Source organism: Chiloscyllium plagiosum, unplaced genomic scaffold, assembly GCF_037043375.1.
Source record: "Chiloscyllium plagiosum isolate Xiang-an unplaced genomic scaffold, Cpla_swu_hap1 HiC_scaffold_34, whole genome shotgun sequence".
In the NCBI taxonomy this organism is placed as follows: Eukaryota; Metazoa; Chordata; class Chondrichthyes; order Orectolobiformes; family Hemiscylliidae; genus Chiloscyllium; species Chiloscyllium plagiosum.
Window position 1 is genome coordinate 7724499 of NW_028270172.1, and position 13167 is coordinate 7737665.

At 41.3% G+C, this 13167-nt stretch overlaps 1 long non-coding RNA gene across 1 annotated transcript in view; it reads left to right on the plus strand.

The window, feature by feature from the left end:
* Positions 1-1927: 1927 nt before the first annotated feature.
* The window catches only part of LOC148141117 (uncharacterized), a 38132-nt gene continuing 26892 nt past the window's right edge, over positions 1928-13167 (plus strand). The window contains exon 1 of the long non-coding RNA XR_015752773.1: positions 1928-2176. This is a non-coding gene — a long non-coding RNA (uncharacterized LOC148141117). The remainder of the gene's footprint in view (positions 2177-13167) is intronic.

The following is a 13167-nucleotide window of genomic DNA, read 5'->3' on the forward strand; positions in this document are numbered from 1 at the left end:
GGAAACAGCCTTCCTTCCCTCGACTGCCCTCTGGGGAATATATGCTGGTCCAGCCAGTGATGCCTTCATCCTGTGAATAAATAATGCAAAAAAAAAATATCCTCGTATTGCTCAATTAATGGGATTAAGCTGCATTCGCGATTACCTGTATGGGTAACAACTTGCCTCTGGTAAAATTGTCCTTCATCCAACTGCCTGAAGACCATATACATGAAAGCTCTGCACTAAATCAATGTCACCTCTTCCTTCCTTTTTATACAGAAGTACCTGAACTCATTTACTCCCCCAATCTCAATCCATGTTTCCCCACTCTGGACCTCTCTTCAAAGGGATAGGAAGGGATGTGATGCCTATTTAAAGATGATCTATCTTCTTCTCACTCCTGACCACCATGAGCTTCATCTCCCCCTCATTCTGCAATGCTGGGTCAATGATGACACCTCCACCCTCAAACCCCACCCCTGCAACCGAAACAAGGACAGACGCCCCCACCCCAAGTCCTCACCTTCCACCCCACCAACCTCCGTATATATCACATCATCCTCCATCATTTCCGCCACCTACAACGGACCCCACCACCAGAAATATATTTCCCTCCTCTTCTCTATCCACTTTCTGTAAGGACCGTTCCCTCCATGACTCTCTTGTCAGGTCAACGCCCCCACCATCCCCTCCGCCCCCGCCAACCCACCCTCCCCTCCCAGCACCTTCCCCACCACTGTAGTAATTGGAAAGCCTGCGCCCACACCTAGCCCCCTCACCTCCATCCAAGGCCCCAAAAGAGCTTTCCACATCCATCAAAGTTCCACCTGCACATCCACATATCATTTATTGTATCCGTTGCTCCCGATGAGGTCTCCTCTACATTGGGGAGACAAGACGCCCACTCACAGAGCACTTCAGAGAACATTTCCGGGACACCTGCAGCAATTAACCCCACTGCCCTGTGGCTGAATACTTCCCCCTCTCACTCTGCCAAGAACATGCAGATCCTGGGCCTCCTCCATCACCAAACCCTCACCACCCGACGCCAAGAGGAAGAATGCCTCACCTTCAGCCTGGGGACCCCCCAACCACAGAAGATCAATGTGGATTTCACCAGTTTCCTCATTTCCCGTACCCCCCCCCCCCAACCTTATCCCAGTTCCAACCTTCCAATTCGGCACCACCCTCTTGAACTGTCCTACCTATCCATCTTCCTTCTCACCTATCTGTTCCACCCTCCTCTCTGACCTATCACCAACAACCCCTCCCCCCACTCCATTTACCTACCGGACTCTCCCTACATTCTCTCCAGCCACACCCCCATCCCATTTATCCCTGAGGCTCCCTTGGTCCATAAGCCTCATTCTTGATGAAGGGTTCTTGCCCAAAATGATTCTCCTGCTCCTGACCTGCTGTGCTTTTCCAGTATCACACTCTTCGACTTTGATCTCCAGCATCTGTAGTCCTCACCTTCTCCTCAATAATGACAGTCTGGTCAGAAATTTGTAAAATTCTTCTGTGATACTGAGCTGTCCTGAAATACAGTAACTTGAGATTCACTTGCTTTTTGTTAAGCTTGGGACATCTGCAAGAAATATGGGTTCGGATGTGAGGGCTTTACAGAGCTGAGAAGCCGGTGCAGTTATGGTAAGTAATCTTCGTGTACAGCCCACTCACATGTTCAAACACCACAGCCGTGAAATTGTGACAACGATCCTTTTGCAGGTGTGAAAGAACAGTTGGAATCTGTCACCGTGCTGAGCTGTTTTGTTTATTCCAATATTAATTCTGTGGCATTACCTGTCGCTATCAGGTCTCCAGTGTGAGATACATAATTACCGAGATTCATTTTCACAGATATAAGTAATTGGATCCAACTGTGAGCAGAGGTGGGGTGGGAGGGGGAGGCGGTGGGAAGCAAAGCTGAGATGCATCTTTGATCTCTCCCTGAGAAGCAGACTTTGAAAAGGTAGTTGATGAACAGATTGAAATACTGAACCAGACCATCTTATCATATCACTGGGGACAAGTTATTAATACACCAGCTTTGTCTCGTGAATACTTTAATCCGCACTTTAGTAAGTGTTGGCATCGCAAGGAGGAGTCAGCCCTAGTTTTGAACCCGAACTCTTAACCCAAAGATCAAACAAAACAGCAAGAGGGTGAAAAGAAACCTGCACATAAGGACCAGGTAAGCAGTGTCTTTGTTACAATAGATGTGAGCAGAACTCAGTTAAACTCTAAGATGAATGATACATGTGTTGTCCAGTATCCTCTACAAAATGTCACACATTTCTTTTCATCATATGGAAGCAAGACAGAGTTTATCTGGTCACTCTCTATTGGATTGATCTGTAAATTATATCGGGCAGCATTCCTGCAATCATTACAGCAGAATTAGGACCGTTTGAAAAAAAAAACTATTGTTATGAATTTGGAACAGTGAGTTAAAGATCTAGATATGATTACATTGTTTCTAAGATATAATGGCTAGGGGCAATCGTCCCCCATCACTAGACATTTACTTACCCACAGTTCAGAGAGTTACTCACTTTATTGGCGACCTAACATAACTTCAACCATGTAATTGAATACCACAACAGTGATCAGTTTTTTAATCAATGGAGCGGACACACAGAAAAAAAACAGAACACACACATGCACGCACACACACATGCACGCACACACACATACAACAAACACACACATACAACAAACACACACATACAACAAACACACAGAAATAGCATACACACAATTGAATATAAATAACACAAAGCGGCAATGACACAGACAGACATAAATAATACATACAGACACACACAGAGGCAAACAGATACGTCCAAGTAAGCACACACTGAAGCAGATGCGCACAAACAAGCAGAAAATTCTGACTACATGCAACAAAGTAGAAATGCATGTATGCAAACACCAATGTCACAGAGTTCACTGCTCATACAATTTATTTAAGCCTTTTAAATTATTTTTAATGGAACACACGCAGGCAAAAATATACATCAGCAGATATACAGGTGGATGTCCATCTGTGTAAGGAAAACCAATGTTAACACAATGTTAATACAAAAACACACTCTCGAACACAAGCGGAGGACAGAAAAATCGTACTTGTAAATGCATAGTTCTTCAAAATGAGCCACTTCACTTTTGGGATTTAATAAAAATGATGGAAGTGGTGCTTTACTGTTTCTTCAAAATTTTCCAAACAATATTAACAGCTGGTGGAAATATACAAAGACAGAGATCTGAAATTACAGGCACTTTTAAAATGAGATATATGAAGAACAGTCAGATTAGCTGTAAATAAGACCTTGAGTTGGATCTCTGATTACTGTGTGAATATAAAACAACTGCATCATTCCAGAAATCCACAGCACAGAATAACGGGGCTGACTTGTGACAACATTTTCAAGATACTTGAATTATCATCTCTGATTGCAGAGGTCAAAGTGTTGATGATGTATGTATTGTAAGCACTAAATGTTTCGATTGAAGTTTTAAGTTGATATCATCTGGTGAATACAACATAACTGAGAGAAAAGACTGTGCACCTACGCTTTTATAAGTTCTGCAGCACCGAGTGTGGAAGTCCTCAGGTCATTTCTGATCGACTGTCAACTAATCAATAAGACCAACAGGTTTCAGGCAGACCAAAGAGCATCTTTCACGAGTATCTTTGTGTCATGCAGCTGTCAGGAATATACAAACAGAACTAGATGTTCTTGGACTTTTATGATCTGGTGGTTCCTGTTTGTTTATTAAAATGGGCACTCTAATTCAAACTAGGAAAAATATTAAACTGTGGATGCTGGAAATCTGAAACTGAAACAGAAATAGCTGGAGAAACTCAATGGGTCTGGCAGCATCTTTGAAGACAAAACAGAGTTAATGTTTTGGATCAGTTCTGAAGAAGGGTCAGTGGACCTGAAATGTTAACTCTGCTTTCTGTCTAAAGATGCTGCCAGACCCACTGAGTTTCACCAGTTAGTTGTGTTTTTTGTTTCAGTCTATTTGTACGCATGCTAAATAGCCTGAGGCAGAAGTAATAGAGCTTTGTGTCCATGCGTTGATCAGAGTTTTTCTAAGTTGGTGTTGTGTTGGGGATACCAATGGGGGCACATTTTTTGAAGCCAAAAATACACTTCATTCATAAAAATCTTTCTATACAGACAGTAACTGAGGCAGTTTAATTTTATACAGTAGCATATGAAAAACTAAACAAATGTTGGAGTGTGACTCTATCCAGGAAACAAACCAAAAGCATTTCTTGTGCAAGATTATATTTACATAGATTTGAGGCACAGGGAGAATCCAACAAATGATCAGACCCCTATTTAATTTAGGCTTAAAGACCTCAGACAATAGTCTTTCCCCACTGCACCTTGGCAGCAGATACCCCAGCTTCAGTGTATCCCTCAGCACATGGTCCTCAACCTTGGGATGTGCCAGTCTCTAACACTCTGTTGAGGTCAACTCCGTGCTCTCGAAGACCAACAGGTTTCAGGCAGACCAAAGAGCATCTTTCACGAGTTGATGGTCCTCCAAACACAGTCAATGACTATCTCGGTGTGCGTCCAGGGAACAGACCATAAAGCACATAGTCCCATGACATGGAGCTGCTTGGGATGAACCCCGACAAAAATCATTACAGTTTTCTCCAGACCTTCATGGCAAAGGTACGTTCCAGCAGGAGGTGTGTGACAGTCTCTAACCACTCCCCTTTCCCCCCACAGCCCCTTCGAGGGCAGCGTGGGACACACTCAAACAGGAGGATAGCTGTAAAATAGCAGTGGCTGTTTATGAATGGACTGTCAGTGCCCAAGTGCCCAAGGTTAATCCCTCAACCTCTCAGTCATGATGAGATCTGACCAGTTAAGGAATGGGCAACAAGGAAGCTTAACCAATTAAATATTTTAAACAAATCTAAAAAGAAAGTTATCTGAATAACAGTTACCCAAAATGTATAGGAATAAAGTTTTATCTCTCTAAAAACTCCCAGAAACCCACAACTGTTGCTGATTGAAGTACTTTTTAAAAGTAAAGGGCATTGTATCTCTGCAGTGTCAAAGTTTCAGATTTGGAAACAAAAGCTAATTATTGAGCAAGAGAAAAGAAAGGAGCAGACAAAAGGGCATCGCCAGGAGCAAGGGAACTGATTCAGATTTAAAATTTAGGGTGAAGTGAAATGAAAGGTGTGCTTTGCACCACATTATTTGTATTGGATCAGATTTAATTTGGATTCATCTGGAGTGGTCAAAGATGCAGGTTGTGATTTTAGCATATCAACTCTGTGTGTTCACACTTTTCGAGGCCTTCAATAGTTTGCACTGCAAATGCATTCCAGACAGTTTGTTCCTGAATTACGATTATTCAAACGCCTTGAGGCTGGATAGCGGTAATTGTTATCTGAAAAGGACAATGTGCGGGTTACAGGGAAAAGGCAGGAGAATGGCCCAAAGAGTAAGTAATTATGATGCTGGCGATTTCGCACAGACACAATGGGCTGGATGATCCTTCTTTTTAAAGTTGTGACCATTCTGTGATGATACAGCATAAGGACTTGGTTAGCTCAGTTGGCTGGTTGGCTGATTTATGGCAATGTATTCCAACCTGCACTGGATGAGGTTAGCATGGATTCTCTTTCTCAATCTTTCCCCTCACTGTGGTGTGGTGACCCTCAGCTTATGTCTCCCTCTAATGAGAGGAGTGATTCCCTAGAACTATAATGATTTTATGCTTTACTTTAATATAATTCCAACGACATTAGACAGGCTACACAGAAAAGCTGCTGAAGAACCTGCAAAACAATTAGTGCCTTGTTGATGGAAGTTGATCTAATTCGCTATTGAAAAATGTGGCATTCATTAATGCCCTGAATGAAATTAACAACTTGCTTTTGGCCAAATTATTTCATGTTGGCTTTCCAGTCCTCGACCTTATTTCATGGATAAATTGTACAATACCTTATACTTGCAATGAAGATAGGCCCCAAAGTTGAGTTTATACCATAGTATCCTATTTAACTTTTTCTCCAGGTGCTCTGAATAGTGTTTTTTTTTGACAGAGGATCTTTTTTAAATCAAGCGTTGGTTTTGACCTGCGATTGATAATGATGGTGAGTGACTCTTTGATCAGTGTTCAATTTCTCATTCCCAGTCTGGCATTTTAAGCAACTTTGCAGTTCTGTTGTGTTTTAGTACTGTCCCATTAGCTCCATAAAGCACGCATTTACTGTGAACTGTCCACCATGATACTTTAACTTTGAGAAATAGTCTAATGATGGCCATGAATCCGTTGTCTATTGTTGGAAAAATCCATCTAGTTCATTTAGAGAAGGAAACTGCCATCCTTAGCTGGTCTGGCCAGCATGTGACTCCAGACCCACAGAGACGTAATTGACTCTTAACGGCCCCCTGGGCAGTCAGGGATGGGCAATAAATGCTGGCCCAGCCAGCAACCCCCTCATCCCATGAATGAATAAAAAACATTTCTTAGGAAGCAGAAGAAAGATCTAAAATGGCTGAGGAGATTTATGAGAATGTTTCCAGGTACTAAAGATTACTGATAGATTAATTAGTTAATGATCGAGTAGAACAAAGAGATAGACCTTACAAGAAGTCTCCCTTTTAAACCAATGTAGAAGAGAATTTTATTTTGACTTTGAGTCATTTGTCCATGGAATTCTCTGCCCCATTGAATAGTGAAGGCTCAGTCATTGAATTTATTGCTCAGAAGGGAAAAATAGTTAAGAATACAGGAATACCACAATCCAGTTATGGATCCTAAATGTCCCTCAGGTTGTGAGAATGAATGGACCCAAGTCTAACTGTTTAGAACATCAGAACATGGAGCAGGAGAAGCCCCTTAAACCTGCCCTATCATTTGATACAATCATGGCTGATTTCATCTCAACCTCAAGTTTATTCTTCTGCTCGCTCTCCATTATCGCTCTGCCCATTGCTAATTAAAAACCTCTCTCCTCCGTAAATTTACTCAGTGTTCCAGCATCCCCCACACTATGCGGTAGGGAATTCCAAAGATGCATCATTCTGATGGCATTAATGTAATATATTACTGGATATTAAATGTTATTATACCTTAACATATTCAGAGATATATAAACATAATATATAAATATCACAGTGAAAATTGACTACCTACATTAAACTTTCATCATTTGAGTTTAATACCTGAAACTTTCCTGGAACAGAAAATAGTTTGCAAAAGTTCACAGTAAATGCATGCTTTGTGGAGCTAGTGAGACAGAATTAAAACTTAAAAATTAAATCAGAACTTAAAGCTCCAGACTGGGAACAAGAGATTGAATACTGACCAAAGGGTCACTCACCATTGTTATCAAGTACAGGTCAAAACCAACCCTTGGTTTAAAAAACCCTTTGTCAAAAGAAAATACTCATTATTGCGCCTCATCTCCATTTTAAATCTGTTAATCCTTTTCTTGAAATGATGACCTCTCATTCTAGATTGTCCCACAAATGATATATCCCCTCTACTTTCACATTGTCAATTCCTTTTAGCACCTTGGAGAAAGTGAGGATGACAGATGCTGGAGATCAGAGTCGAAGAGTGGGGTGCTGGTAAAACACAGCCAGTCAGGCAGCATTCAAGGAGAAGGAGAGTTGGCGTTTCAGGCATAAGTCCTTCATCAGGAATGCCTTAGCATCTTACATACCTCAATTAGATTTCCTCTCAACCTTTGAAACTCCAGAGTGTACAGGCCTAAATTACTCAGTCGGTCTTCATAAGAAAAGTCTTTCATCTCTGGAATAAATCTCATGAGCACTTCCTGTATTTAACCGTTTTCCTGTTTCTTTATCAGTGGTAAAGTTTGTAAGTCTTGAACAAAAACAGTAATTGCTAGATAGCCTCAGCAGGTCTGGCAATATCTGTGCAGAGAAATCAGAGTTAATGTTTTGAGTTCAGTGACCCTTCTTCAGACTCTTCCTTTGTCAATCTTGAGTTCTCAGTGAATGATGGTATTCTGCATTAAGAGAGAGAGGGAGAGAATGAGGAGGGGAATAGCTCCTGGTATCCTTGCTGTTATCAGTGCATATTACTTTCTCTTGGAGATGCCGGTATTGGACAGGGGTGAACAAAGTTAAAAATCACACAACACCAGGTGATAGTCCAACAGGTTTAGTTGTTCTGATAACCTCCTGATGAAGGAGCAGTGCTCAGAAAGCTTTGCTTCTAAATAAACCTGTTGGACTATTGCCTGGTATTGTGTGATTTTTAACTTTAATACTTTCTCCCTCTTTTTACACCATGACTATTGATGATGAACTGTTCATTTTCTTTGATTTGATGTTTACAACATTGTTTGATTCCAAACTGAAAATTTGGAGTCAATCTTTCATCTCTCAGCAGGTGAAATTAGCATGTATGTTTGAGTAAAACAAAAGACACAAGTTTCCTGACACTTCATTGAGTTCCAGTGTCTCTCGATTAAAATTGTAAACCCAATACAGCTGAATTTGTATATCCCACGTGGGTCACCTGGGGCTGTCAGGTGATCACAGGCTAGCATTGTATTTATGTAAACTAGTTTCTGTTTCAGGAAAGTTTCAAGTACCAAAGTCAAATGATGAACGTTTAATGTAGGTAGTCCATTTTCACTGTGATGTTTATATATTTTATTTGTACATTTATGAGTACATTAAGATATAATAACATTTAATATCCAGCAATATATTACATTAATGCCACAAGTGAATTTCCCCAGGGCTCTCAGTGAAATGGTGGATTGGGTTGGTGGATTAAATTTACAGTGGTCCTGCTGTCAATCCAATTTTTATTCAGCCAACATTATTTTTTGCTCTTCTCTTGTTGCCTTTTACTTGTGATATAATTGGTGAAACACTTTGGCAACAGCCAAGCCTGGTGTCTGCAGCGTGATACCCCGCACAATTTGCAGATACAATCTGCAGCGTTGATGAACAGAAAAGTGCCCGTTTTCTCACCGTGATTAATTTGTTTCAAAATGCAGCACCTTTTTAAGCTGGAGCAGATACATCACTAAGAAAATGCAAAAGAAAATAGCTAATGGCTATCCTGAGAGTTCTTATTTCTGGATTACCTGTGGAGAGAAAAAGAATAGGCAGCGGAGGCTTCTTAATTGGTAAACTTCCTTTGAACCTGCAGATTTTACATAATGAGGTATTGATCTGATAATGGCAATTCATGAAAACCTTATCACTGAACACAAGTTGCATCAATTGAACAAAGCAAATCAGTCTATTTGTAATGATGTCCTGTGTGTTTACCTCATTGTGGACTGAAGCAGCTTAAAGATTTGAACCAAAGTTTTCCCCATTCTTAGTTCAGATGACAGTCAGAAATGCACCAGCAGCAAGAAGATTCACATTTTTCTACTGCTGCATTAATGCCTTGCTTACTTTCAAATGTGATGTGGAGGAGCTGCTGTTGGACTAGGGTGGGCAAAGTTAAAAAATCACACAGCACCACGTTATAGTCCAGCAGGTTTATTTGGAAGTAGAAGCTGCCCCTTTGTCAGGTAGCTAGTGGGGCAGGATACATAGAGTGCAGAATTTACAAACTAAAAGATCAAAGTGTCATACAACTTTCGATTAGGTTAAGGGGCAATGACAATCACCTGTAATTAAAATAACATGTTCTGCGGAAGGGTCACTGGACACAAAACATTGACTCTGATTTCTCATCACGGATACTGTCAGACTTGCTGAGCTTTTCCAGCAATTTATTTTTTTGTTTAAAATAACATGTTCTGATTGTTTACATGACAAGGTGATGACGCAGGACCTAAGACTGTTGTGGTAGTGTAGTGGTTTGATTCCTACCTGCTGTAAGCATTGTGTAATAGCAGGCATGAACGGGCCAATATGGGGGGAGAAAATTGGACAGAATCTGAGTGCTTTCAGATCCGAGAAGGGAACAGAGAGGAAATGCTGACAATCAGTAATCCAGATGTTCAAGTCACACAGACCTGGTTTTCATGGACTCTGAAACAGCTGATTTTGTTTTTGTTAATTCTTTAGCTTGTGAAGGCTTGAATTTGTTGCAGGAGAATTGGGAAATAAAAGAAGTTTCATTGAAATGTGCTATTTCCTTTTTGAATATTGTCAGGCTCTCCGGTAGAGTCGCATCCAAGCTTACTGTCAGTCAGGGAGCCAAAATGAAGTGAGTGATGTAGTTTGATGTTGAAGCAGCCCAGTCCATCATATTCCATAGTTGAAGTGGTTTAAGGGAAAAGACGATGTTGCAAAAAAGGGAGCTGGGGAGAATTAAAATCACTCAGCAAGTCAGACAACATCTGTGGAGAGAAACAGAGCTAATGTTTCAGGTTGATGACCTCTCACCAGAATGAGGAAAGGTCATCAGATTTGAACCATTAATGCCGCTTCTCTCCACAGATGCTGCCTGACCTCCAGAATTCATTTTGTTCTTCTTTCAGGTTTCCAGCAGTTGCCATGCTTTGTTTTCATACCACAGGGATTAGTGGGCGCCCGATTAGTCAATGCCTCTGGGTACAACAATGTAACAGAACTTGGTATTCCGACATGGAAAAGACTCAAAGTGTGGCGCTGGAAAAGCACAGCAGGTCAGGCATCATCTGAGGAGCAGGACAGTTGACATTTCAGACATAAGCCCTTCATCAGTATTTTGATGAACCCCACCTAACTTCAACAGAAAGACTTCAGACAGTGGTCTTTCCCCACTGTGCCTTGGCAGCAGCTGCCCAGGTTTTAGTGCATTCCTCAGCACGTAGTCCTGGACCTTGCAATGTGCCAATCTACAACACGCGGTCAAGGTCAACTGATGATGTCTCCTGCTGGCAATGCTGGGCTGCTGATTCCCTCTGTGGAGACTATTTGAAAGTGCTTAAAATTATAACTTTCCTTTTGCAACTTCATAGTGCAAGAGACTGCAGATTCTAAAAAAGGTTTAGAATAATGAACAGAAATGGAGGTTGGACTGCTCAAATTGAAATACAAATTAGTTTTACCACTTGAGGAAACAAGTGTTACTTGGTGTTGAATGTCACTTATTGGAAGCAGAGAGAAAAGGAGATAGTGAGGGACATGTCGAGACTGAATGAATGGCTCCAAGTTAAGGAAATTCTGCTTGGCAACTGCTCTCTGATTGAGCTGCAAAAGGTTAAAGCTTAAAATATAAAAGTCACAGAAATTAACAACAGCCATCACACAGACAGTTTCTACCTCACTCTTTCTCTCTCTCTCTCTCTCTTTCTCTCTCCCTTTTCTTCACTCCACGTGGAGAGAAATAGATAGACAGACAACCCAGAAAGCTTAGAACTTGTACAAGGGTAAAAAAAGACTCAATTGAATTGACAGGTAATCATCACTGTACAAGGATCCAAAAGGACTGGTGTTGGGAAAAAAAACTCCCATGAGGTCTGAACTTCTGATCTTCAGAATTTTCCTCCCCTGTCTACATTCCTGTTTCTACCATAGTTATGCCTTAATCATAACTGTGAGTGTGTGTGTGTGTGTGAGTGTATGTATGTGTGTCTGAGTGTGTGTGTGTATGTGTGTGTGTCAGTGCGTGAGTGTCAGTGTGCGACTGTGTATGTGTGTGTCAGTTTGTGAGAGTGTCAGTGTGTGACTGTGTGTGTGTCTGTGTGTGTGTCTGTGTGTCAGTGTGTGTCAGTGTGTGACTCTCCCTGTGTGTGTGTGTGTGTGTGTGTCTATGTACGTGTGAGTGTCTGAGTGTCTGTATGTGTGTGTGTCTATGTATGTGTGAGTGTCTGTGTGTGTGTGTGTGAGTGCCTGTGTGTGTATGTATGTGTGTGTGTATGCATGTGTATGTGAGTGTCTGTATGTGTGTGTGTCTATGTATGTGTGAGTGTCTGTGTGTGTGTGTGTGAGTGCCTGTGTGTGTATGTATGTGTGTGTGTATGCGTGTGTATGTGAGTGTCTGTATGTGTGTGTGTATGTGTGTGAGTCTCTGTGTGTGTGTATGTGTGTGTATGTGTGTGTGTGAGAGTGTCTGTGTGTGTGTATGTGTGTGTGTGTATGCGTGTGTATGTGAGTGTCTGTATGTGTGTGTATGTGAGTGTCTGTATGTGTGTGTGTGAGTCTCTGTGTGTGTATGTGTGAGTGTATGTGTGTGTGTATGTGGGTGTGTATGCATGTGTGTATGTGTGAGTGTCTGTGTGAGTGTCTGTGTGTGTGTATGTGTGTGTGTATGTGTGAGTGTGTATGTGTGAGTGTCTGTGTGTGTTGTATAAATCAGAAATCCCTTCTTTTCACTGTTCTTCTGAAAGTGTTCAATCAACGATTATTTTGACTGTCAATGAAGAACTCTGCTGTGAATTGCTTTTGTCCTGGATAATACTTGATCAGGAAACTGGTCATTTTAGTTATCTGATTGGGACTTGTATAGATTTTTTTAATGATGTGATGAACAGTGGGGCCACGATTATCGATGCACTATTCCCTGCTAAGCTGTAGTAACATCAATATTAGATTCTTGGTCTCATTATTGCTGCTAAAGAATATTTACAGAGTCTGCTGAGGTAAGGTAAACATTAATTTTTCTTATGAAACATACCAATGTGGCCTATTAAATAAGATCATAAAAATAATGAATACGAGTAGGCCATTCGGCCCCTCCAGCCTGCTGCACCATTCAATAGGATCATGGCTGAGCTGACATTTCTCACATCCACTTTCCTGCCCTTTCCCTGTAACCTTTGATTTCCTGGCTGATCAAGAATCTACCTCAGCCTTAAATATATTTAAGGACTCTGTCTCCATAGCTCTCTTTGGCAAGGATTTCCAAAGACTCACAATCCTCTGAAGCAAGAAATTCCTCCTCATCTCAGTCTTAAATTGGTTCACCTTTATTCTCAGACTGTGCCCTCTGGTCCTAGACTATCCCATAAGGGGAAACACCCTCTCAGCATTTACGCTGTCAAGCCCTTTAAGAATCCCATATGTTTCAATGAGATCACCTCTCAATCTTCTAAACTCCAATGAATAGAGTCCCTAACTAATTAACCTTTGCTTATAAGACATCAATCTTGCCACCAAATGTTGTGAGAATGATCATGTGACCTTGCATCACTTCTCATGATGGCACAGATGAACATAGCCAGACCTAACCCCTTAGAATGCATGTAACACCTTCACGATAACATAC